The following is a 26518-nucleotide window of genomic DNA, read 5'->3' as shown; positions in this document are numbered from 1 at the left end:
GGTGGTATCAGCTCGTGCTGGGCAAAGGGGTATCTCAGCTGCCGGCAGTAATGGAGGAGAACAGTCAGGAACAGGTGACTCATGATTCGGTGTCTCACCAGGAGGTGAAGTCAGACCCTCAACTGCAGATGGGTCCTGAAGACTGGCATGACCTGGCAAAACTGATCTGACAGGTAAGATTCTCTGCAGTCCGGACTGTATAGGAAACAGGTCCTGTTTGAGTGATGACTGTGGCCGGGACCCATTTAGCTCTGGAAGTATAATTAGCCAAAACTGGCTGCCCTGGGCTAAAGTTTCGGTCTTTTGCTCTGGGTGCCCGTCTGATGACTTGATTTTGCTGCTGATGTTGCACAGTTGGTCTGGGTTCAGAAGGTTTCAGCAGATCAAAGCAAGTGCGCAGCTGTCGTCCCATCATTAGAAAGGCTGGGGAAGCCTGGGTCGTAGCATGAGGTGTGTTTCTATAGGAAAGTAAGAAGGTATCCAGACGCTTTTGACTGGAGTGTTGTCCCTTTGCTGATTTCAAAGCGTTTTTCATTGTCTGCACAAATCTTTCAGCTAATCCGTTGGTGGACGGATGATATGGTGCTGACGTGATGTGGTGTATCCCATTTGCCTTCATAAAATTTTGAAACTCCTGAGAGCACAAGTTGTTCTGGCAGACCAAAACGACTAAAGAGTCCTCGTAGTTTTTGGATAGTACTCTCTGCAGTAGTGGACTGCATTATAGAGACTTCTGGCCATTTAGAATGGGCATCTACTGCCACCAAGAACATGCTTCCTTCCAGCAAAGTCAACGTGAATACGTTGCCATGGGTTTTCAGGCCAGTCCCATGGGTGTCACTGGGGTGCATTTCTTACACCCTGACATGACATACAAGCTTTTGCCTTCTCTTCAATAGCACTGTCCAATCTAGGCCACCAAAAATAGCCTTCATGCGCACTATTCCACAGTGACCGGAATGTAGCTGTTCTAACATCTGTGATCTCAGGGGTGGTGGAATAATGACACGCCTCCCCCACAACAAACAACCAGATTGGACCGATAACTCCGTCCGCCTGGACATGTAGGGAACAAGGTCGGGTGAGACCAGAGAGGTTTGTCGAGATTTTCCATGCATCACCAGGTCCATAACTTGGGATAATACTGGGTCCTTTATCTGAGCAGCAGTGATGGGTGTATTCTCTACCTGTTCAAAGTAGAAGATTTCCTTTTGGGCACTATCTTGATGTTTGACCGTAAAGGCAACCTTGAGAGGCCATCTGCATTGCCGTGCAGAGTGGATTTCCGATATTTGATTTCATATGTGTGTGCAGAAAGTATCAATGCCCAACGTTGCATACGACTAGCAGCTAATGGGGGAATGCCTGTGTAGGGTCCAAAAATTGATGTCAGAGGTTGATGGTCTGTAAGAAGAGTAAACAGTACCAAACAGGTACTGATGAAACTTCCTAATTCCAAAAACAATTCCTAATGCCTCACGTTCGATTTGGGCGTAGTTAGTTTCTGCTTTGCTTAGAGTAAGCAATAGGTCTTTCTTCTCCCGAAGGCATAATGTGTGACACGACCGCTCCCACTCCATAAGGGAAGCATGCCAATTGCAGGGGTAAGGATGGATCAAAGTGCGTTAGAACTTCAGAATTTAACAATGCATCCTTAGCTTTGTTAAATGCAACATCACAGGCTTCAGTCCACTTCCAGGCCTTGTTCTGCCCAAGGAGCTCATGAAGTGGTTTTAGCAGTGTGGCTAACTGTGAGATGAACTTTCCATAATAGTTCAGTAGTCCTAGAAATGAGCGTAGCTGGCTTACATTTTGAGGTGGGGGAGCCTCCACAATAGCTTTAACTTTTGCAGGGGCCTTATGAAGACCTGCAGAATCGATGATGTGTCCCAAATATTCAACAGAGGGCTTGAAGAATTCACACTTGTCTTTGGCCATACTCTTCCAGTCTTTGTAGGGTAGCCTCTAAATTCTTTAAGTGATCCTCTTCATTTCTTCCAGTGACCAGGATATCATCCAGATAGCACTGAACTCCTGACAAGCCACACAAGATCTGGTCCATAGCCCTCTGGAACAGGGCGGGAGCCGATGTGATTCCAAAGGGTACCTTATGAGTCACAATAGTCAACAGCTCTTGGGACTTTTCATCGACGTGCATCTGTAAATATGCTTGACTCAGATCAATCTTACTGAACTTTTGTCCCCAGCCAGGCCTGCGAAGAGGTCATCGATGCGGGAAGCGGGTATTGCTCTGCACACAACACTGGGTTGACAGTGACTTTAAAATCACGAGAGAGCCATCTTTCTTCACTATTGGAACGATAGGAGTGGCCCATGAGCTATGGGTAACTGGTATTAGGACTCCATTGGTGACCAGGCGCTCCAGGTCTGCTTCAACCTTTGGCCTGATGGCATATGGCACAGTTCGGGCTTTCAGATATTTTGGTGGACTGCCAGGTTTAATGTTCAATGTCACAGTGATTCCCTTCATACTTCCCAAATCATCTCCAAAAACAGCAGCATGTTTCCTTAGTATAGGGTTAGACTGGTTTCTTCTTTAGTCATCCGGTGCACTTCTGCCCAGTTCAGCTGAATCTTCCCAAGCCAAGACCTACCCATTAAGGCTGGGTAGTCACCTCTCACAAACAGTGGCAATTTAGCCGCCTGTCCATTGAGCTCCACCTTAACATCAATAGTGCCCAACATGGGCACAGCTTCACCTGTATACGTCTTCAGAACAGTTTTTGTTGCCTTAAGCGGAAGATGCTGTAGCTTTTCCTTATACACAGTCTCCGGAACCAGCGAGACAGCTGCACCGGTGTCTAGTTCCATGCGTATAGGTTTGCCCTCCAATAAGGGGTTACCCAGTATTCATGTGAGCCCGCTGCCAAAGACAAAACATGCAGTGGCACTTCCTCTTGTGAGGAGGTGTCACCTTGATCATCCTGGTCTGCTCTAGGGTATGCAAGGTTCCTCTTTTTGTCGGCCAGACCACAGGCCTCTTTTTCTTTTGTTTACAGGCATACTCAATGTATCCCTTTTTGCCACAGTGTCGACACACCAGGTCCTTACACCAGCATTCTGATGCCTGGTGACCCAGCCAGCGGTAACATTCTTGACTCTGCACCGTTTTGTGGGTCAGTTCTTGTGACACTTTTGCACCCTAGGATGCACCGATGTATTGTGCCTCCCTTGTAGCCAGTTCCATGGAGACAGCAATATCAACAGCCTTCTGTAATGTAAGCTGAGCCTCTGTCAGTAGGCGCTAGCTTCACTGCAGAGGCCACACACTAACCTGTCATGCAGGGCATCATTTAACATCTCTTTAAATTCAGTGTTCTGCTAGCTTTTTTAAAATGGCTACAAATTGTACAACTGTTTCATCTTCCTTTTGGTCTCTTTTGTGGAACCTATATCTTTCAGCAATTACCAGTGGTTTTGGGGAGAAATGAGACCCCAGGATTTCCAAAATTTCACTGTAAGATTTAGTCTCAGGCTTAACAGGGGGTAGTAAGCTTTTAGCCCCTACAACAGTTAAGAATATTGGCACCTTCTTCGCTTCTGTAATGTCATTTGCAATACCAAAAAGCTCAAAATGCTCAGTATACACATGCCACTGCTCTGTATTCTCATCAAAAGGCTCCAGGGGCCTGGTCAGAGTAGCCATGATTTTTAGTTTCACTTTCACAGTCAGTGCAAACAAGCAGCTTTTTTTCTTTGTTTGGTCTTTACCTTGACTTCTACTTCCTTCTGTTACTGGAGCAGCACCAGGATCCCAGCCAGTGTTATATCCTTGGGGCAGCCGGTTTAGGAAGAAATCACTTGAGGCCAGAGAGCAGACAGCTAACCAAAACCTCCATTTTATTTACAGAGACAGAGAGCTCACTCAGCCGGTTGAAACCGGCTGAGCTATCCCTTAATAGTCTAACTCAGTTGCCATAGTAACAAAACCCATGACAACCAAATACACAACAGTCACCCAGCCCCCTGCTCCACAGGGCCTGGGCTTATATTGAACTATTGTTATTCAGCCCCCCCGATCCAGAGGGCGTGAGACGGTGCTAACCCTGATTTCTTGCCGCCCACCAGTTAGAGGGGACAAGGAGCGAGTCGGTGTGGCTCCCCTCCCGCCAGCCGGAGGGTTGAGCCCCGACCACCAGCTTACATTAGGGAAGAGCTTTCTACCTGAAGGATATGGAGGACGCTGAGGGAATGTGTAAAACATGTTTCTCAAGAAGGATGAGAGGATAGTACTGAAACATTCACCCCAGTAATGTACCTGGAAGCAGTCGAGTTAGGGCGGATGTAGGACCCTATACTTTGACATAAGACGTTTAGGGCAAGTCTACACTACAGCACTACATTGGCTGTAGTGCGCTGCTATAGCATGTCTGTTGAAGATGCGCTATGCCGACAGGAGAGCGTTCTCCAGTTGGCATAATTACTCCACCTCAGTGAGAAGCAGAAGCTATGTCACTGGGGGAGCGTCTCCTGCCAACATAGTGTCAGTGTGGACAGTGCAAAACTTGTGTTGCATGTGGAGGGGCCTTTTTCACACCCCTGAGTGATGTAAGTTATATTGACTTAGGCTACACTGTAGGCCTGCCCTTAGAGAGTGGGGGAACTGAAAAGCATATTAAAAATATATGAAACATCAAACAAATATTTGTGTCTGAAGTTCCTAGGCAAGATTAGGAATTATGTTTGGAGGTTTGTCTGCTTTCATTAGGTTACAGGCAAAATAAAGTGTAATTATTGATGACTTGGTAAGATAGTTATATTTAACTATTAGCTTTTATTTATTTAAAAGCAGAGGGCCATATCCTCAGCTTGTGTGCACTGGCATACTTCTATTGATTTCAGTGAAGCAACGATGATTTAATGACAGTGGCCCAGAGGATTCTATTAATAAAAATTAACCAACCTGTGGTTCTTACCATTCTCACTGTTCAGAAATAGGGGGTTTGGACATCAGGAAATACTATTTTGGATTATAATAATTTGTATTCCTCTGGTATGTGTATTGTTGCAGATACAGGAAGGACTGAAACTTGCTAAAAAAGTTTAATGTACACCAAACCAGGACTAATTATGTTCAGTTTAAAGGGAATGACATTTGTGAACAGTAACCTTACAATCTGAAACCCCTTCATGACAACCACAGTTTCCTTTCCTGGGTTTTAAATTGCAAGTCCAAATGCACGGAGAAGTCCTAAAATCAATTTTCAATTTATAATACACAAATTGCAAGATACTTCACATTTGCATTGAAGCCATCTGTTCTTCCAGGGTAATTTTTAAGTGATTCCAGTTGCACCTGCTTTTGCTTTAAAAAGAGACTATAAACAGCATCCCCATTAGGTATGTTTTAGAGTAGGAAAGATTAACTATACCTTTACAACACATTTGGACTGCATTCACTGTGAAATATTTTGTTTATGTAATGAAATCCTGGCTTAACACTTGTATTACTTTGAATGCCATTGTGGCACATAGCAAAAGATGAGAATCCCGATTTTCTAGATAATAATCTAGAAATAGTAATGATCTCATGAATACTTGATATATCTTCTTGTAATCATAATCAGGATTAATCTGGGTTTCATGGTTGATATATAATACATGTAATATGTTAACTGCTGGATGTATTTATTGAGCCAGTCTCAGCATCTGGCCACCAGAGGCGTAGGGCACCCAGAACATGGGGTTGCATCCCTGACCATCTTGGCTAATAGCCATTGATGGACCTATCCTCCATGAATTTATCAAATTCTTTTTTTAATCCAGTTATACTTTTATCCTTCACAACATCCCCTGGCAATGAGTTCCACAGCTTGACAGTGCATTGTGTAAAGTATTTCCCTGTGTTCGTTTTAAACCTGCTGCCCGTTAATTTCACTGTGTGACTCCTGGTTCTTGTGTTGTTTGAAAAAGTAAATAACATTTTCCTATTCACTTTTTTGACATTATGATTTTATAGTCCTTTATCATATCCTCCACCTGCCCAGTTATGTCTTTTTCAAGCTGAACAGTCCCGATATTTTAAATCTCTCCTCATATGGAAGCTGTTCCACATCCCTTATCATTTTTGTATCTTTTCCAATTCTTTTTTTGAGATGAGACCGGAACTGCACATAGTATTCAAGGTGCGGGTATACTATGGCTTTATATAGTGGCATCATGATATTTTCTGTCCTGTTATTTATCCATTTCCTAATGGTTACTAACATTTCTGTTTGCTTTTTTGACTGATGCTGAACATTGAGAGGATGTATTCAGAGACCTATCCACAATGACCTCCAGATCTCTTTTTTGAGTGGTAACTAATTTAGAACCTGCTATTTTGTATGAATAGTTGTGATTAAGTTTTTGAATGTGAATTACTTTGCATTTATCAACATTGAATTTCATCTGCCATTTTGTTGTCCAGTCACATTTTGTGAGATCCCTTTGTAATTCTTTATAGTCTGCTTTGGACTTAACTACCTTGGTGGCTTATCTTGGAAATCCATTCCTGAAGCCAATCTGTCCAGTGCCTGTAAGAAACTTTTAATAAATGGCTTTTTGCTTGAGGAGCTACATGGGTGTATTTTATATAACAAAAATAAAGAGGATAACTTAACTGTACAATCATTGTTCCTCTTCCCTAGTTTCTGTTTTCTTGTTTACTTTTCCATCTTTAAATTATGAGCTTCCTGGGGCAGGGATTTTGCTATCTTCTCTGTTATGAATGTGCCTAACACTCTGCGGAGGCTACCAAAAATAAATACTAAATAATAATATGATCCCTGTCCTTTAATTACAGTAGAGGTAAGCACCACTGTTAGCAGCTTCAGCAGAGGCCAAGAATTTGAATGAGTATAGAGAGTGGACCACCCTGTCTCTCTTAATGAGGTGGTCCATTAAAATTACCATCAAACACCATCAAAGCAGCAGCTGAGAAACTTGCCTGGCATTCCTATGCTGTACTATTCTTAGGAGGTCAGTCCTGAGACATGTCAATCTCGCACTTTCAATAAGCGCTAAACTCATTTTAGAAAACTTATTTTTAAAACCATTCCAAAGCACCTTTTTGATTAGCCCCTCAATGGGTATAAATCAATATAGCTCCATTGACTTCAATGCACTTAAGAAGATTTACACTAGATGAAGATCTGACCCTGGGATTTTTGTCCAGCCTTTACTTCTAATTAATAATATTCATTGAACTCGTTTTTCTTTTTAAATGCATTCCAATGGACTAAAGTATGCTCTGTGTGAATGTGCTATGCAAAACTCTTGCCCAGAGTACTTCCTAGCAAACATAGCAATTCATTTTTGAAAAAAAAGTTAGGAACTCTTCTAGTGGTATATCATTTTAGCAAGACTTTTGTATTAGTTATTTTATAAAACAAATAATATTACTGGCAATAAACACTTCCGAAGGAAACCTTCAGAAAGAGTTGAATGTGAATGTGTGAGACTACTATATAATACGTTTAATGCTATTAAGCACTGAACCTGTTGGAGGAGCATTGGTACCACTGGATTTAACCTTTTTTATTTGAAAACATGGATTATTCAGATCTCCAGCATGCACCTTGGATATGACCAGAAAGCAACAATAAAATCAGACATCTGAGTGCCTTCCAGATATTCACAGCTGATTAATCCACAGACAGAATTAATTGTCTGTCTAATTTAGGGTTTTCTATAACACCTATCAACCTAGTATCTAAGTGCTGAAGTCTGTGCATAGCAAAAGATTAGACCTCACCTTTTCTCCAGTTTTCTGTGGGAAAAAAGTCAGTTTTCTATGACTTTCTATCCAATATGGAAAGAGAAACAGCTACACATTTTTATTAAGATTAAAGAAGTCAATTTATTATTGATTATACTGAATGAAGTATATAAATCTCATTACAGTAAGGGAATGGGGTGAGAGAGCCACAAGGAAATATATTATGGAACAGTTGTACCAAAGAGATACTTTTCCAATTCACTCAAAAACTGATTTCTGAGGCTGCAGAATCTTATTTCACTTTATACAAGTCCCGCAGATCTAAAAACTTTCATTTAGCTGCCTGGGGGAAATAATATTTAATGCAATTATCCTAAAGGTTTCTTTGCTCTTATATTCTGAATCCAAATCATCTTCCTACCTCCTTGTCAATCTGCCTTTTTTAATGCCAACACACTGAAGAAGAAATGTCTAACACTGACAATTATTCAAAGTGTGTTGAGGCTGAACAATTGAGACCCTTTTTCTATGAGCACTCCATAATGTCCTTTCAGAAGATGTCCAGCACATTAAAATATAATTGTATCAAGTATAGTTCATATACATACCTCACAAAGCACACCAGTTGCAACAATGGACAGTGTCAAAAGTTATAAGGTATGAGCATAGGAGTAGAAAGAAATCTTAGAAGTGTGAAGGGCTGATAATATATTAAGTATGGTTATGAAACTGGTTGACAGCTTATAGGCAACATAGAGGAAGTGGTTTCAGAGCTGCATTTTAATAAGGGTAGAGAATCAGCGAGGCAAATGGAGACAGGTATATAGCCCCAGATACCTGGTGCAACAGCAGGAGCAAGAACACTGGAAGAGAGAAGGGAATAGGGGATCTAAGGTAGGATAAAAGCACTGGAGTGGAGAAAGCAAGAGATCTTGAATGATGAGAAATGTTTTTGTATTGTATATGAAATAATAGGGAGCAGTCATCCATGAACAGGGTGATGTAGCTGCATTTGCACGTATGGGTGAGAAAATGTGTTGCAGCACTCCGAAGAGATGCCCATTTGGTTATAAGTGGGCCTGGCCAGGAAACAAGAATTTTCTTTTGCACTTTTTTTTTTTTTTGCAATTTGTTTTTTTTCTGCATTAAAATAAACAAACAAAAAAAAATCATTAAAACACCCCTCCTACACCATCCCCAAAAGCCAATAACCCAGTGACCAGCACACTTGCCTGGGATGTGGGAAACCCAGATTAAAGTCCCTGCTCTGCCTGAATTGGAGCCAGGACTTTAACTTGGGTCTCCCACTTCCTTGATTAATTTCCTAACCATCGGGCTATAGACTCAGACTATGGCTACAGTAGAGAGCTTACAATGGCACAGCTTCACCAGTGCAGCTATGCTGCTGTAAGCTTTCTACTGTAACTACTCTAAGCCAATGGGAGAGAGCTCCTCTGTTGACTTAATCCACCCTGAACGAGCAGCAGCAACAATGTTGGAGGGAGAAGCTCTCCATCCGACATAGCGCTGTCCACACCAGTGCTTAGTTAGGTGTAACTTATGTTGCTCAGGGGGTGGTTTAGAGCTTGTCTTCACTACTGGGGTAAGTCGACCTAAATTACGCTACTCCAGCTATGTGAATAACGTAGCTGGAGTTGTCATAGACTAGGTCGACATACTGTGGTGTCTTCACTGTGCTGTGTTGATGGGAGACGCTCTCCAGTCGACTTCCCTTACTCTTCTTGGAGAGCTAGAGAATTGGGGTTGACTGGAGAGCACTCTGCTGTCGGTTTAGCGGGGCTTCACCAGACCCATTAAATCGATACCCGCTGCATCGATTACAGCAGTGTCGATCTCCCCGGGAGTGAAGACAAGCCCTTATTCACAGCTCTAAGCAACATAAGTGGTAGTGAGGATATAGCCTCAGTCTTGCTTTCAATCTCTTGTGCTGAAGGGCTGTGGGTACTTCACGATGTGGAGGCCAGCCAGCTGACAGCAACCCTCAACCCCCACTGGAGGCGGTTGAGGGAGAAGGAACCAAGGGAACTGGGAAGCCAACAGATGTGGAGAAGCGGGTAGGAAGTAACCCAGAGAGTCTTTGCGAGGAGTTGGTTTGGACAACCGGAGGCTAGCTTGGTGTGTTTCGGCCAGATCCCCACTGGGCTGGTGGCAGGCAACCCTGCAACCGACAGGGCCCTGGGTTGGGACCTGGTGGAGAGAAGGGCCTGGGTCCCTCTATCCAGGCCACTGCCCGCTCATTTTCCCCCTCCCCCAGGTGGCACTCATCCTGACAGCTATTGACTCCGGCCACTAGGCTGTACAACCCCGAGCCTGGGGTAGCCATTGGCTCTGACCACTAGGCTGTACAACCCCGAGCCTGGGGTAGCTATTGGCTCTGACCACTAGGATGTACAGCCCTGAGCCTGGGGCTCAGCTGTTGACTCTGGCTGCTAGGCCATACAACCCTGAGCTGGGGGCAGCTATTGACTCCAGCCGCTAGGCCGCACAGCCCACCTGGGGGTGCGCAGGTGCGACTGTGGGCCTGGCCCGTGACAGGGTGAAAGAGAGAGAGAGAGAGAGAGAGATTCTACAGACCTGTGTTTAGGCAACTCACCTGGGATGGAGGGACTAGGTTCAAATACCTGCACTGAATCAGGCAGAGAAGGGATTTTAACCAGGGACTCCCACATCCCAGGTCAATGCCCTAATCACTGGGTTATTGGCTGTTTTCTGGCTCTGATTCTTGCTTTCATTTTGACCAGAGATTCATCCTGGACCACAGACATTGTTTTGATGAATTGGCATTTTGTACAAAAAAAGTTTTTTGTCCAGAAAATCTCAAGCAGCTGTAGTTGTAGGTGACACTAGGAGACCACAGAGGAGAAGCTGTTTATAGTGGACAAAACGTGAAGTGACAAAGGCATGAAATTGCAATTCCAGAGGAGTAAGCAGCAAGGAAGTGTCATATGTTGGTTATATTAGGTTGGTAAAAGGCAGACTTGCAGACTGCAGCCATATGAAATGCAAAAGAGAAGTCAAAGTAAAAGATGACTTGACTTCAAGATTACAGACAAGACAGCTAAAAGGTGGGCCAGAATTTAGAAGGGAGTTGTGCAATGGATGTGACTGAAAGGTATTTTTCTTGACAGTGGAAAGGTATCCTTAAATTAACTTAAGTTAAGACAAGTATTGATATGCTTAAGACAGATGGGGATTGTATTGAGGGAGGGATCCCTGAAAGATTTAAAGGTGAGGTCAGCATAAAACTGGTAGTTGAGGTTAAATTCTCAAATGATATATCCGAGTGGGAAGGCAGAAGATAGAAAAGACAAGGGCTGAGAACAGAGTTTCAGGAAATCTCAGAGAGGAATGATCTAATATCAAGTAAATACAAATAATAAAATAAAAGAACATAAATTGCTGAGCAAAAGTCAACATGGTTTCTGTAAAGGGAAATCATGTCTTACTATCAGAGATCTTTGAAGCGGTCAACAAACATGTGGACAAGGGGGATCCAGTGGACATAGTATACTTAGATTTCCAGAAAGCCTTTGACAAGGTCCCTCACCAAAGGCTCTTAGGTAAATTAAGTTGTCATGGGATAAGAGGGAAGATCCTTTCATGGATTGAGAACTGGTTAAAAGATGGGGAACAAAGGGTAGGAATAAATGGTAAATTCTCAGAATGGAGAGGGGTAACTAGTGGTGTTCCCCCAGGGTCAGTCCTAGGACTAATCCTATTCAACTTATTCATAAATGATCTGGAGAAAGGGGTAAACAGTGAGGTAGCAAAGTTTGCGGATGATACTGAACTGCTCAAGATAGTTAAGACCAAAGCAGACTGTGAAGAACTTCAAAAAGATCTCACATAACTAAGTGATTTGGCAACAAAATGGCAAATGAAATTTAATGTGGATAAATGTAAAGTAATGCACATTGGAAAAAATAACCTCAACCATACATACAATATGATGGGGCTAATTTAGCTACAACTAATCAGGAAAGTGATCTTGGAGTCATCATAGATAGTTCCCTGAAGACCTCCATGCAGTGTGCAGCGGCAGTCAAAAAAGCAAACAGGATGTTAGGAATCATTTTAAAAGGAATAGATAATAAGATGGAGAATATCTTATTGCCCTTATATAAATCGATGGTACGCCCACATCTTGAATACAGTGTACAGATGTGGTCTCATTTCAAAAAAGATATATTGGCATTAGAAAAGGTTCAAAGGGCAACTAAAATGATTAGGGGTTTGGAATGGGACCCATATGAGGAGAGATTAAAGAGGCTAGGACTTATCAGCTTGGTAAAGAGGCGAGTAAGGGGGGATGTGATAGAGGTATATAAAATCATGAGTGGTGCGGAGAAAGTGAATAAGGAAAAGTTATTTACTTGTTCCCATAATACAAGAATTAGGGGCCACCAAATGAAATTAATGGGGCAGCACGTTTAAAACAAATAAAAGGAAGCTCTTCTTCATACAGCGCAGAGTCAACCTGTGGAACTCCTTGCCTGAGGAGGTTGTGTAGACTAGGACTATAACAGGGTTTAAAAGAGAACTGGATAAATTCATGGATGTTAAGTCCATTAATGGCTATTAGCCAGGATGGGTAAAGAATGGTGTCCCTATCCTCTGTTTGTCAGAGGGTGGAGATGGATGGCAGGAGAGAGATCACTTGATCATTACCTGTTAGGTTCACTCCCTCTGGGACATCTGGGTTTGGGTTTACAAATCAGTGAGTCTTTTTAATCAACACAAATATTTCATCAAATACCTAAACTTAATTTGTATTGCTGGAAGAAGTGAAATACACCAAGAAATATAAGCGATCTCTCTAGGGCACAGACAACAGAATTATTAATTTTATATATGTTCCAAGCACTTAAAACTTCCTGGGGTGAAAGTGCAGTCATTCAAGTGGTTCTGGTTGATCTGATAAAAGTGTAGGACTAAAATACACAGGGTTCCTGGCTATGTGATATTAAAGGGACATTGATTTTCATATGCTTGATTTTAGAAGTCTACCACATAACTGGAAAGAAATTGGGTTAATAATAGAGAACAAAGACTTCACACAGTGGAAAGTTCAGCAGGTATTCCCTCTATCACACATTCTTTGTGTCACGCTTTCAGCAGCTCCTTATAGGATAGATGCAGAACATGGCTACAATATACTGGTCCCATTCCCTCCCCACCCCCACAAGAAATCTCATGATCTTAAGGAAATGCTGTATTCACTCTTTACCTGGTAGTGTTGGTCCTGAATGGTAGGGCTATGAGAGAAAAGCCATGTGTGTTTATGTTAAAATACACATGATTATTTTATTGCAGGCAAAAAGGCTTCAGTGTCAGAGTTCTCTATTGAAAAATAAACCTCAATAGGCTGGACATATGTACTTTAAAGACCACGTGTTCCAATTTGATGGATGTGCATTTTGTATTCATACGGACTGAAAGAATTGAAGTTGATCAAGAGCAGACATAAGCTTAAAGAGTTTAGAAAACCATGGGAGTTTGGAGGCCTGATGGCATGGGAAGGTGGCTACCCATGATGCTACTTTCATAGCCTGGCACTGTCATGACTTTGGTTAAGTGACACCCACCATTGCAATGGGGTGATTTAAAAAAATAAAAATTTAACAAGATCAACAGTTCTGGAAGGACCTCCCATACTAGAAACATGGGTGTGGTTTAAGAACCTGAATAAAATAGAAAGTGCAGCTGTGGGACAATTAACTAGTCTTGGTTTTTGCTTAGATATAAGATTTTTTTCTGAGTCTTACAGAACGTTCAGCTCCATGTCTAATTAAACCAGGCAAAAGAGGTCCAGAAAACTTTATTCCTAATACAGCAATTTGATGCTTAAGTCTTGGATCCCTAAAAGAAAAGTAGTTTCCTTTTACCTTTAGGTTTCATTTTCTTTACACACTTACTTTACCTTGGCAACTCCCTCCCCACAAGGTGTCCTTTCACTTCAACTCTGTAATTTCTCTCTTTCTCTGTATCCTTCCAAATGGAACAACAGGACACGTGGTGTCCCAGCACATGGTCTGTTGTGGGTTTGAGAGAGGAAACATTTATTAAAATTACCCACATCTTGAACAACATAATCTGAGCATTCCTATGGCTGGTCTTACTTGTTATAGCTGTAAGGCAAATGTTTTTCAGGCTGGGAGAGGCAAAAAAAATTGACAGTTTCAGAGTGGTAGCCGTGTTAGTTTGTATCAGAAAAAAAGAATGAGGAGTACTTGTGGCACCTTGGAGACTAACACATTTATTTGGGCATAAGCTTTCATGGGCTAGAACTCACTTCATCAGATGCATGCAGTGGAAAATACAGTAAGAACATATATATACACAGAGAACATGAAAAAATGGGTGTTGCCATACCAGCTATAATGAGACTAATCAATTAAGGTGGGCTATTATCAGCAGGAGAAAAAAACATTTGCAGTGATAATGAGGATGGCCCATTTCCAATAGTTGACAAGGTGTGAGTAACAGTAGGGGAAAAATTAGCATGGGGAAATAGTTTTACTTTGTGTAATGACCCATCCACTCCCAGTCTTTATTCAAGCCTAATTGAGTGCTTGATGTGGTTTTGGTTTGTTTTATTTTGGTTTTTGCAAACTTTGTAGCACAACGGTTGAGTTCACTGTCTTCTCCTTTGTTTTAATTGCTAATAAATAATTCTGTCTGCACATCATGCTCTCAAGCATACATCAATTATCCACTGCTCTGTTCTGCTCTTTGAGAGATGGCCAGAGGTGCCTGCTCCTTAAAACAGCAATGTCCTCTTGATCTTTAAAAATATTCCAAGTAAAGATGTGCTAATGAATCTGTCAAAGCGTTTCTGTCTTAGAACTTGTGGGTATCTGCTGATTCCCCCACAGTGCAAATATTTTCAGATCTGACCCTCTAATTACTCATGAACATGACCAGGAAGGTGTAGCCAAGAAATCTGAAAAGGCAACAGATTTTTCTTTTTAAATTTGCAGTGATGTCTGGATTAAATTTCAGAAAAATGTGATCTGGGAACTAGACTGTCTGGAGCAATAGTTTCCTGCCTATCCTGCAAGAGATTCCTATACTTCAAGTGAATTATTATGGTTGCACCCAAAAGTCTCAGTCATGATTGTGCTGGGCACTATACAATCACAGAGAAGGTATAATTTAGATAGGCACACCTGAGTTAACTAATATCCTACTTTGTTTTTTTTTAAAAAGTGGTGTGGTTCCGTTAACAGCCACAATTAGTAAGGGCCTTGGTTTTACATCTCATTTATAAGATGGCATATCTGGCAAGACAGTAGCTCTCACGCTATAGTAGAACACAGGTTCAGTCTTGATCCAGAGGATAGCATGTCACTATATGTATATCACTAGACCTATTTGCTTCAGTATTTAGGTCTTCTTCCTTACAGTTTTCCAATCCAAGTATAGACAGAGCCTGCTTCTGGTCAGCTACCACAAAGCCTGATCCAAAATCAATTGAAGACTTTCAGGGACTTCCTATATGGAATCATATAGGATTACTACACACTTTAATTGAGCCATAATTGTACCATTCTTTTTTGGTTCTGGCCAAAACTGGAAAGAAATGTGCCAAGAAACAACATGAAAACACTTGCCTTGTGGTATTTCTGGTCTAACTGGAGGCTCTGAATTCATGAGGATGCTCCCATCCATTTTTACAAGCTCTGTGTTTACTCCTTGCTGGGGCTTCTGTGTTCCTCCTTGCTAAGTAAGACTTGCTACTCCTGATCATTCTTTTGGCAGCTTTTCTTGCACCACTTGCACCATGGGTAAAGAAAGGACCATGGTAGCCATTCTCTTGGGAGTGGCAGCTCCTAGTGACTGGCTCTGGCTGTGTACCCTCTGCTGGCTGGTGGCAAAGTGCTGGGAAGCTGCATGCCTAGTCTTAAGCAGCTGCACTTCAGAACTGTCATGCTGCTTGTGATGGTGGGAACCATGATACAGTGCAGCAAAAAGGTGTCTGGCTCAGAGTTGCGTGCTTGAATACGCACCCAGTTTGAGCCCTGTGGCTATCTCTAGTTTTATAAAACATATTTTCTACCTATATTTACATTACAAGACTAACAGTGAATTCACTGACTCAAATATGAGGCCAAATTCACCTGGTGCCTGGCAGAAAGGATCTCCAAACAAACACACACATGAGGAAAACCAGCATTAATATCCTGTGATTAAAGATTGTATATCATGCTTTTGCACAAGGTGGCTAAATTAAGGATCAGACAGTCTTATTCTGGCAGTTCCTTTCTGTTGATTTTGCAACAAGAATAGAGTGTGTGTGTGTGTGTGCATGTGTGTAATTTCTTAAGTTTTTAAAAAAGCAAACTAAAAAGGGACAACCCCCTCTGCAAGTGTGACTCCTTTCTGCCCTTTCTCCTTCAACCTCTCCTTGTGCCAGACTTGTCTTTCTTCTGATCATTGGCTCCTCATCTCAGTTCCATTCTGTTCACCTAGACAGTGCTTGTCTCTACTCCCCATTCTTCTCTCCCCAATCTTGGTCTTCTTTCCCAGCAAGCCCTAGTCTCACCCCTGTGGATCCTCCATATCCAGTCTCCCCCCAGTCCCAGTCTTCTTATCCAGATGTTCCTATTTTCCCAACTCCCCTGCCACCCCCAGCTCCTTGTTTTCTCTCTCACTTAAACCATCCCTCCAGTTGCCCCCCCACACATTCCCCATCTTCATTGGCTCCCAGTCATAATCCCTCTCTCCAGGCTCTTTGCCCTGCCAGTCCCATTTCTCCCCATGTACCCCAGCTCCTCATGAGATCTGTCTTCTTTCCCACTTCAATTTCTTTCCTTCCACCTAATTGGTTCTCAGTCTCCTTACCCAGTCAGTCCCAGTCTCCCTTGGCTCCTCCTGCTCACTCCCCCATTTTCCTCTGCTGCTCCCAGTCTCATTGCCAAGACCGTCACAATCCCCCCCTTTGGTTCTCAGTCCCAGGCCCGCATCTCTCTCCAGCTCTCCTCACCCCATAGGTCTGGCTCTTGTGCCCTCTGCATTGAAATTAGGCTGCTTCCTCCTCCACAGTGCCTGGAACAACTGTGTGTGAGGAGCAGCAGTTCAGAGCTGCTCCTGCAATTGCAGGGAAAGTTCTGCTCAGCCGTAGGCTGGAGAATGCCAAGTGTGAACAGAATCTTTGGGGTATTTAGCTGCTAAAATCTAAGAAGTCTCTATTGAGAATGTATAAACTGTGTGATTTTTTTTCAGACATGAGTTTGCCAAATTTTGATAGATTTTCTTATGGACAAGAAAAGACAAATCCCTGACACAAAGGCCACTCCCTTGCCAAATTTCAAGACCCTGCTCCAGTGCCAGAGGGCAGTAGGGCTGTTCAAAGAAAAGGTCACCATACATTTTTATTATGGGCAAAATAGTATATTTTCCCTAGCCTCATTTATGGAAATGGCTAATCTGTTTTGGATGAAACTTTCCCAAAACATTCAGCCTGAGGTAGATACCCAGCATGAAAAATTTCAGCCCAAATGGTTGAAGTTTGGAAAAGTTATAAGCAACTGATAAATCTTACAGTGGAAAGTGTCAGGCAACCTTAATAATGGGCAGTGCTCCCAATCTCACCTATAATAGTAGATACAATTTTATCTACTATAATAAATTAGATTAAAGCAGCCCCTCCTAATATTATGATTGCTTTAGATGCACTTTGGTCAATAAGCCTATTGCTAGAGTGTGATGTATGCTGAATCATATAATTAGGTCCAGGGTATCTGTCATGTTTATAATGTTTGTTTTTGTTCTTTGTGTAGTTACAGGAGGAGAAAAATAATCTCTGGCCTTTAAATGTCAAAAGTAGCCTTGTGGCCTGGCTGGGGGTTGATGCCTTGGCATCATGCATGGCCTTATCTGCTTTGAAGCTTTTGGTCTTCTGCTTTTTTCCACCATCCTTTTCTTCCTCCTTTATCTCCTTTAATTCTATCCCATCAGCCATAACTCATTGTTCTTTTTTTCTTCCACCTAATTGTTCTTATAGTGCAAAAGGCACCTCACAAAGATGATTATTTTATTATAAATTAGTGTATGGAAGTGTCCAATAGGTATTGAATGCTTTCTAAACATGTATGAAAATACAGACCTGCTCCAAAGAAATTGTAATCTAGAAAGACGAAAGGGAAAGGGTTGCAACATATAAGCAAGCCAAACAAAGTGATGATAGGTACAGAATTCAAGGTTTTTATAGGATTTTAGCTGCTTCTTCTCTTTCCACCAATCCCTTTTCCTCTCCTTCAGCCCTTCTCTGTAAGAGAGACAAGATGGGTGAGGTAATATCTTCTATTGAACCAAAGCTATTGTTCACCCACCTAATCTTTCTCACATCCTGGGAGCAACATGGCTACAAAAACACTGCATATTTCTCTTGCCATCTCTTTTCCACCAGCCCCCTGCAACAGGTAGCTGTGTGTTGAAGACAGAAGCACATAGCCAAATAGAGAGAACCCTTAAGAGTTTCAAATGTGAAAGGTCACAGTCTCTCATGCCTTCTCTATATGTCTCCTAGTTGCTGATTTTTTTTCTTTTTTCCAGTTTAAAATAATATACATAATATATGTAATTTCTAAGTAATTAACCATGACTTGCATTTTTATGGAGAGCATATGTGGTGGGAGGAATGGGAAAGCAGGACATGGTAGGGTGCAAGAGGAACTAAATGTGATGGCTACCCTCATGGCCAATACATTGGGCATTGAATCAGGGACTTCCAGAGCTAAAAGCATGAGCTGTGGAGCTAAATTGGGGCGGTAACCACTCATATCTGTGGATTGTCACAGAGGGGGACCTGTAACACACACTCATCAGTGGGTAACATATGAACAAGCAAGGAGGAGTGGAAGGAGAATGGTGGTGAAGGAGACTAAGAAAATAAGTTTAGGTACCTCGTGGGGGATGAATACTGACTGGTCCAACTAGGTGGCTAATGAAAAGAGAAGATGTTACAGAGGGTTCTCTCTGCTGGTGGCCCTGGTGATGTCCTGTCCTGTTGGTGCTGGGCCCATGACGGCTCTGATGGGGGCAACAGGGTTTTTTTTTGGAGCAGGTCTGCCCATGAAAGACAGCAGCTGCTGCTGCCCTGGCTGGAGGGGCCCACATAGGTGCTTAAGCCACTGGGAATTATTATCCCCTGATAGTATGCGGTGCAGGCTAGAGGGCTCTGCTTACTTCTCCGTTGCCTTTCTGCTGCTGGTAGTAACGGCTTATCCCAGCCTGCATCCACCACTAACTTTAACCCTCTGCTTCTAATGTCCAGTAACACTTTCCATCATGTTCCATCACATAGGGCTTTTTTACTCTCCAATACTCAGGGGTTTGTGGCCTATCTTTCCTAGTGAGGCTGCATTTACACTACACTTGGGCCTCTATGGTTATGTAGGGTGGGCCTGTATCAGATGAAATGTAGAGGACGAGGATGGAGGGAGAGCAAATGAGAAAAAGATTCCTGTGTGTATATTTACTAGTTTTGAATATATTATGTCAAATGCTGCACTTATATGTTGTGTAGACATTTATGCTTCAGCAGCTAGCCTATTGCTGAGAGCTTTCAGGGCTCAGTCCTGCAAGGCGTTGAATCCCTCCTACAAGGTTCTGAGAGCCCTCAAACCCTCTGACCTCAGTGTAGTAGAGAGTACTTCCCGAATTCATTGGAGGCACACAGCACCTCCCAGAATTGGGTTCTAGGTAAGAACCAAAGAAGCAAGAAGATTACTTTGCAAGTTCAAATTTAGTCCATTTTTGTCACTTCATTTAAATTCTGTTTCCTTTTGAAGAAACATGTAAACAACATTTATAGTCTACAAATGAACCCAATTAAGAAGTTACAACTGAGACTGAGTTGTTTACATAACTAAGAGGGTGTGAGGTGCCAGAAGAGACATCTAGATGTCTGCTTGAAGGCTATGCTATTAGTCTGTTAATAAAAAATATTTATTAAATGTCTACAAAATAACAATTACAGGAAGGGAAAAAAAACACATTAAACATGAAATGACAGTTTTGATTTCCTGTTGGGATGCAGATTAATATTTATTAGTACAAGTTTAGATCCTGAAAGGTCTCTTTAATCAAGGTGAGAGGCAATTTTCATCAAATGATCTTTAGAAAGGGATAAATATGCATGAGAATATTAAATAACCAACTCATAGCAATGTTGCAATAAGTACTATAAAATATCCCCTGGTAATCCACTGAGGAAAACACCATTGCTTTCCCTCTCCATTAAGAAGGATGTTGTTATAAAGGAGCAGGGGCTGAGGGAGACAGTACTGAAGGAATCAAATGCATTTTTTTCTTGTTAGCAAGATAGTCCAAATTGTTTTGGAATAACTTGTATAATCAGTACACCATTGTATTAACTATCAATCCATTAGGGGCACTTAGGGCTTGTCTTCTCTACGGGGTTATGTCGACCTACGTTATGCTACTCCAGCTACATGAATAATGTAGCTGAAGTCGACGTAGCTTAGGTCAATTTACCATGGTGTCTTCACTGCGCTGCATCAATGGGAGATGCTCTCTAGTCTATTTTCCTTACTCTTCTCGGAGAGCAGGAATACCGGGGTCGATCAAGAGTGCTCTGTCGTCAATTTTAGTGGGTCTTCACTAGACCCGCTAAATCGATCCCTGTTGCATTGATTGCATCTGAAGAAGTGAGGTTTTTTAACCCATGAAAGCTTATGCCCAAATAAATCTGTTAGTCTTTAAGGTGTCACTGGACTCCTTGTTAATATTTGCATAATGCCATGTCACTTGATTACAAAGGGGTGTGATAATACTTGAGTGTAACAAAATAGATTAACCAGAATCTCTCTCAGTAATTTGTTCTGAGAAGACACTATTTCTCCAGGTTATCCAAAGATTAACTATACCAGACAATGATTGTCATCACTATCCAGTCACTCTTAAGGACAGTGAAATCCACCGTGCTGGAAAAATGAAGCCTCAAATAGCTCTACATTTCAGGTTTTTCTGAGGGAATGATGTTTCATTCTGAGGAAAGATGGTCTCTTTGAAGATTTTATTTTTCTAGATGGGTGGGGGTGAGGATGGAAATTTTCTCTCTGAAGAGAAGTTTTTTTTTTAACATTAAAAACATTATGCGCCACAGCAGTCAGCTCCAGAGTTGAAAGACCTCAACTGCATATGAAGTAGGGTGACCAGATGTCCCAATTTTATAGGCACAGTTCTGATATTCAGGGTTTTGTCTTTATATAGGTGCCGATTAATCCCTGACCCCCACCCTTGAGCCAATTTTTCACACTTGCTATCTGGTCACCCTAATCTGAAGTAGATTAATCTACATTAGAAGGAGCAGAGGTAGGCTCAATTCAGCTGCCAGTCCATAAGAGCAGCATTGCGGAAAGCCAAATACCTTACTTAAAACAAACAAATCAACAATCACCTCTGCTCCATACAACTAGGGAGTGATGGGAATGCCTTCAAACTAAAGGGAAAGAAAACCCTGAACAGGTGGCAATCCTATGAGTAATATGGTTGTTTTATTGCCCATTCCATTTTGTTGTTGCCCTTCACAGAATCTCAGCAGAGTACCTCCTTTCCCTTCATTTTAATTAGAGTATCAGGACAGCTTGTAAATGTTTGTCAACTGTATTTATTTGTCTGTTGTTATAATAATATTTAGACATGAATCCAGCTATTAAAACTTAACTCAGGGTGTTGGCAAACAAAGAGCACTAGATATTTTAGAATTAGAAAAGGTGTGGAGAAGGGCAATGAAAATGTTTAAGAGTATGGAACAACTTCCATATGAGGAAAGATTAGAAAAACTGCATCCTGGTCAACCTAGAAAAGAGATGACTAAGGGGGGATATGATAGAGGCCTATAAAAATCATGAATGGTATGAAGAAAGTAATAGGGAAGTGTTTGCACCTTCACATAACACAAGAATAGTGGGCACACAATGAAATTAATAGGTTTAAAGCAAACACAAGGAATTACTCCTTCACACAATGCAAGTCAACCATTGCCATGGGATATTGTGAAGGCCAAAAGTATGACTGGGTTCATGAAGGATAAGTCCATCGATCGCTATTAACAAAATTGGTCAGGGATGCAACCCCATGCTCGAGGTATCCCTAAACCTACAACTGACAGGGAATACTGGGTTAGATGGACTATTGGTTTGATCCAGTATGGTCATTTATATGACTGTATGCACTCAACCTCCTACAGCAGCAGGCAGACCAAGGACAGTAGAGAAGGGGTGAGCATCGGGAAAGAACCAATGGTTTTTAATGCTGACTTCAGGCACAAGCAGCACAACCAACCATCTCAGGCCTCATGGTCTTGGTTTATTCAGCAACTTGTGGATCACTCCAATCCCCTCTCTTGACAAGGGATAAAAAAGGGAGGCAACTCATTGAATCTTCTTCTCTGGCATATGTACCAGACTTGGAAACAATTTCTGGCCCAATCCCCCTAGGTCTCCTTCAGATTGGAACCTCCTCTTGTTTTGGGGTGGTGGTGGTTGTAAATTGTGGAACTTTCCTGGATGCCTTCAGGAATATTTTTATTGCAGTCAGATGGGGTTTCACAGGGCTGATTACAGAAAGATGTTAAATCACTGTAATATGAAATTTAACACTGGGTTTCTCATAGCTTCCCATAATTCCTCCTATAAGGAGAGTTTAAGTAGTCTAGCCTTCCTAATTGAAACATATTTTTAAGTGTGTTTTATTTAAAAAAAAAGACTGATATTGGAAAGAATATTGTACATTTGGGGAAGAATATTTAACTCTGTGGGTAAAATGTCTGGTTATTTTTTTTCTTGATGGGTCATTTCCACTTTGGGTTTATCATGAGGATCTTTCTATTGAATATCTGGGTATCTGCACTGAATTCTGAATATTCAGTGATGGGGTTTGCTTCTGCAAGTCTTGAGTTAAAAAATATTTTTTTTCTTCTCATTTCTCATAGGGTTGCATTTCCACAAGGAGTCCAGCATCATAGCTTGAGCAATACTTCTGTAAGGAACACCACAGAGATCACTTCTACAACACAAGGCCTTGTCCATTAAGCTCCTGTAACAGATGCTCACTTGCTTCCTGGTTGGAGTGGAGCTACTTAGCATCCATCACACTTACCCAGTGGACCCATTCACCCAGGTCAGTCATTATCTAACATTATCATTGTTAGAAGGGCCAAGTTTTTTCAATTAGTGCATGCACAACTTTGTGTGTGCAATTTTTGTATACTATCACTTACTTACATATCTTAAATTGTCCATAACATGGAATCTTTAACTCAGGGCTGCATATCTTTGTAAAATATATGCTCTAGCTCAAACCCAATTTGGTTTAGATGTAGGAATCACTGAATGAAATCTAAGACCTTTGTTATCAGGATAAATTATATACATTATAATGGTCTCTTCTGGCCTCAAACACTATGTAAATAATAGAATCTATATATTTAAATCTTATATGCATTTAATCAATGCCCAGAAATGGGTTTTGTGTGTGTAAAGTCTATTATTTGTGTGCTCAGATGATAATGTGTAAAAACTGCAGTCATAAATAGAGGCCAAAACTTGACAATTTGCACTAAATCCCTGAAGTATTAAAAATGCTTTCTGGGATAATAATTGCTACTGACTGTCATACAAGCAAATATCCTAATTATCTTTCCCTAAAATGAAACCAAAGCTGTTCCATAGCTTTTAGATCTCTCTAGAACACCACTGCACAACTCCTGTACGTTCCAAAAAAGGTTTAATGCAAAATCCAGTCCTTAGTCATGAATCTTGGAAAACCAGTTATCAGCATGCAAATTGAGTAACAGGATGTCAAAGTATATCACTGCGCATCTTTCACTGTCAGGTGGATTTGGCACTGTAAATGCTGCAAGTTAGCAAAAAACCTGACAAAACTGGATCCAGATGTCACTTAACTATGTATATGAACTAAAGATATTTAACTGGAAGTCTGGATCATTGGAGCAGAAGAAGGCAGTGTCTTTTCTATAAGCAATATTCACCTTTGACAGAAGATTGTTTAGCAAACGTATGACAAACTAGAGAATCTGACAATGTGAATGCATTTTTACCCATACTGGCTGAACATTTTCAAGTAGAGGATAACTTGTTATAAAGTGTTGTGGCAACAGAAAATATACCTTAAATCAATACTGGATCACTGACAAACTCCTCACTGTTACTGAAATGCAACATGAGCCAAAGTATAAATGGAAGGTAGATCAATATCATGCTGAAACTCATGCTATTGTGAATTATCCCCAGTTATAAAGGAGAGCAAAAAGCAGAAACCAGAATCTGTTACAAACAAGTTTCAGCAAAATGGGATATAGTCAATCAGGCAAAAAAAATAAAATAAAGTAAAAAAAAATAAATAACCAAAACAATCTTATAAGATGACTGAAGAAAAACAGACACGCAAATAAAACAAGGGAGAGGTGAGCTGTTTCAGACAAATTAAGAACCAACCTAAACCTGAAACAAACCTGTCTCAAGGTACATAAAATTCTGGTTTCATTTGAAGAAAACACAAAAACAGCATGTTTTTTATCTGCTTCTGTATTTCCTGGTTCTGAAGTGTCATAATAATACAAAAAAAAAGGAACTTCTGTAGCATTTCTTATCTGACCAGAAGAAAATAACAGAAATTTCACTACCAAAAAGCACTCTCCCCCCTTCCTCCCCACAATTCTTATAACATTGTCAGCCTCTAAGATATTTGGATACTTTAGCTAAACACACTAAATTCCAAACCAAACTTCCAATCCTTTTGCTGTTTCCCTAGAATCTGATATGCTTTTTACCCACACAATTTTTATATGCACTTTTTGTGTCATATCATGCAGAAATTTGTGTAACTTTCCTTTTTTATTTTTGGCATCATTGTAAGATGCCAAAAATAAAAGATAATGGAAAGCAAGATAATGGAAAACAAGCAGGAATGAGGCTGACACTGACCTCACAGGATAATAGTTTTTATAAAAAATAACTATTTTCCCTTTAATTGGACTGGCTTGGGGAGAAATTTGCTAAATGCAGATCTTAGTACCAAAATGAGAAGGCTATTGGTTCTTCTATGTCTTCAAAATTCATAATAAAGAGAATATCTTCTGACCAGGGCATTAAAGCATACGTTTTTTTCCTGTGGATCTGAACCTGTCTTCCTGGCATACTAGAAACTTCAGTGATAATAGTGCATGTGCAAAGATTATTGGATTGGGTCTTCTGTCAAAGAATGAAATCAATTGATTGATCAATAATTGTCTTTAAAGATATATTTTAAACTATAATACTTACATTAATATATTCTGACTAATCAAAACATTTTAAAAAAGATTCAATCCATACAAAGTAGCATATTTCTTGTTAAAATTCACAAGAGTGACAAATGTTGTTTACTATGGGTCAGATCCTCAGGTATGCTTGTTCTATGCACCTGAAGAGAGGGTGGCATAGACAGCTTTCTATACCCCTCGATCCCAGGGCCACAGATAAGAGCAGGTATGATGGTGGCACAACATAGGAAATATCCTTAAAAATGAAAGAAGAATCAGATTTTGCTAGATCGGTCTGGTCCTATTGGAAATCATTGCATAGGCATAGTTGGTACATTATCAAACAACATCATTTATATGACTAAAAGACAGAAGTGAAAATGATCCTACAATTAAACTGTTCTAATAAAATTTACTTAAGTAGATTTCAGTGTTTAATAAATGATATAAAATTAGGTTTACAAGAGAGAAGGTCACAGTGATCTTATAATTAATAAAGCTGAAAAAGAAACCCTGAGCCCAATGCCATTCCACTTGCTTCAAATTTTAAATAATATTCAAAAACATTGTGGGGTTGAATGAGTCCAGCATTTCCCAGGTGAGAGAGAAAAGAGCATAATGAACCTTTCCCTACCACCCGTGTCTGTGTATCAGCTGGGCACAATGTCAGTTCTAATGCCCAGGGAAAACACAGACTTCTCAGTCCAGAGTGCTGGACTCCTTCCCTCAGTGGAAGAGAATGGGGACCCATTCTGTACAGGCCAGTGGTGCTGGCACCATTGGGCAGGAGAAATCCACACTTCACTGTGTCACAAGTGTAGAGTGGCTTAACAACTGGGCTCTTCTTGCATTCACACAGGCATTTGGCTTGATGCAGCTTTCTTTAAAGTCAATGTCAAGACTCCCATTGATCTCAGGGAGTCAGATCAGTCCCATTGTATGACCCAAAAGAAGAGTGCCACTATGACAGTGCACTTTGGCATTGGCCCTACCACAGGCAGTGCCTTAGAGAACAATTATCTTCATGTGGGGGCAACATTCAAATGTGGTAAAAGCCAACAAGCCTTAGATGTGTGCAATGTAATGGTAATGATAGTTATAATTCAGAATAACAACTGCTATTTATTCTGTATGAAAACAATTTTCTGAGAGAGTGAATTTTTATTCTCTGACAAAAGTCTCATTAAAATTTATCTTTTTAAAAACTATTTATGCATTGGAAAATTTAACAAGGTTTATAAATCCTTGCCATGTAAATATCAGAGACAAAACAATAATCATTACTGTAAAATGCAGCTATATTCTAAAATGTTTTTTAACCATTAAAATGATCCATTTCAACAGAACCACTGACACTGCAAACCAAGACCTGATTTATGGTGAAACAGTTCACTAACTGCATTTGACTGTGCACCTCAGCTGCTGGTAATGTGACCGTAAATTAATGGGATTTATTTATAACACAGGGATGCAGTTTCCAAAAA

At 40.9% G+C, this 26518-nt stretch overlaps 1 long non-coding RNA gene across 8 annotated transcripts in view; it reads left to right on the top strand.

The window, feature by feature from the left end:
* Positions 1–26518, top strand: part of LOC120408672 — a 118212-nt gene that overhangs the window by 55093 nt on the left and 36601 nt on the right. For all 8 annotated transcript variants that reach the window (XR_005600862.1, XR_005600863.1, XR_005600856.1 and 5 more), the window contains one exon: positions 22704–22891. This is a non-coding gene — a long non-coding RNA (uncharacterized LOC120408672). The remainder of the gene's footprint in view (positions 1–22703; positions 22892–26518) is intronic.

Source organism: Mauremys reevesii, linkage group 6, assembly GCF_016161935.1.
Source record: "Mauremys reevesii isolate NIE-2019 linkage group 6, ASM1616193v1, whole genome shotgun sequence".
NCBI lineage: Eukaryota > Metazoa > Chordata > Testudines > Geoemydidae > Mauremys > Mauremys reevesii.
This window is presented reverse-complemented; position numbering and strand designations above follow the sequence as displayed.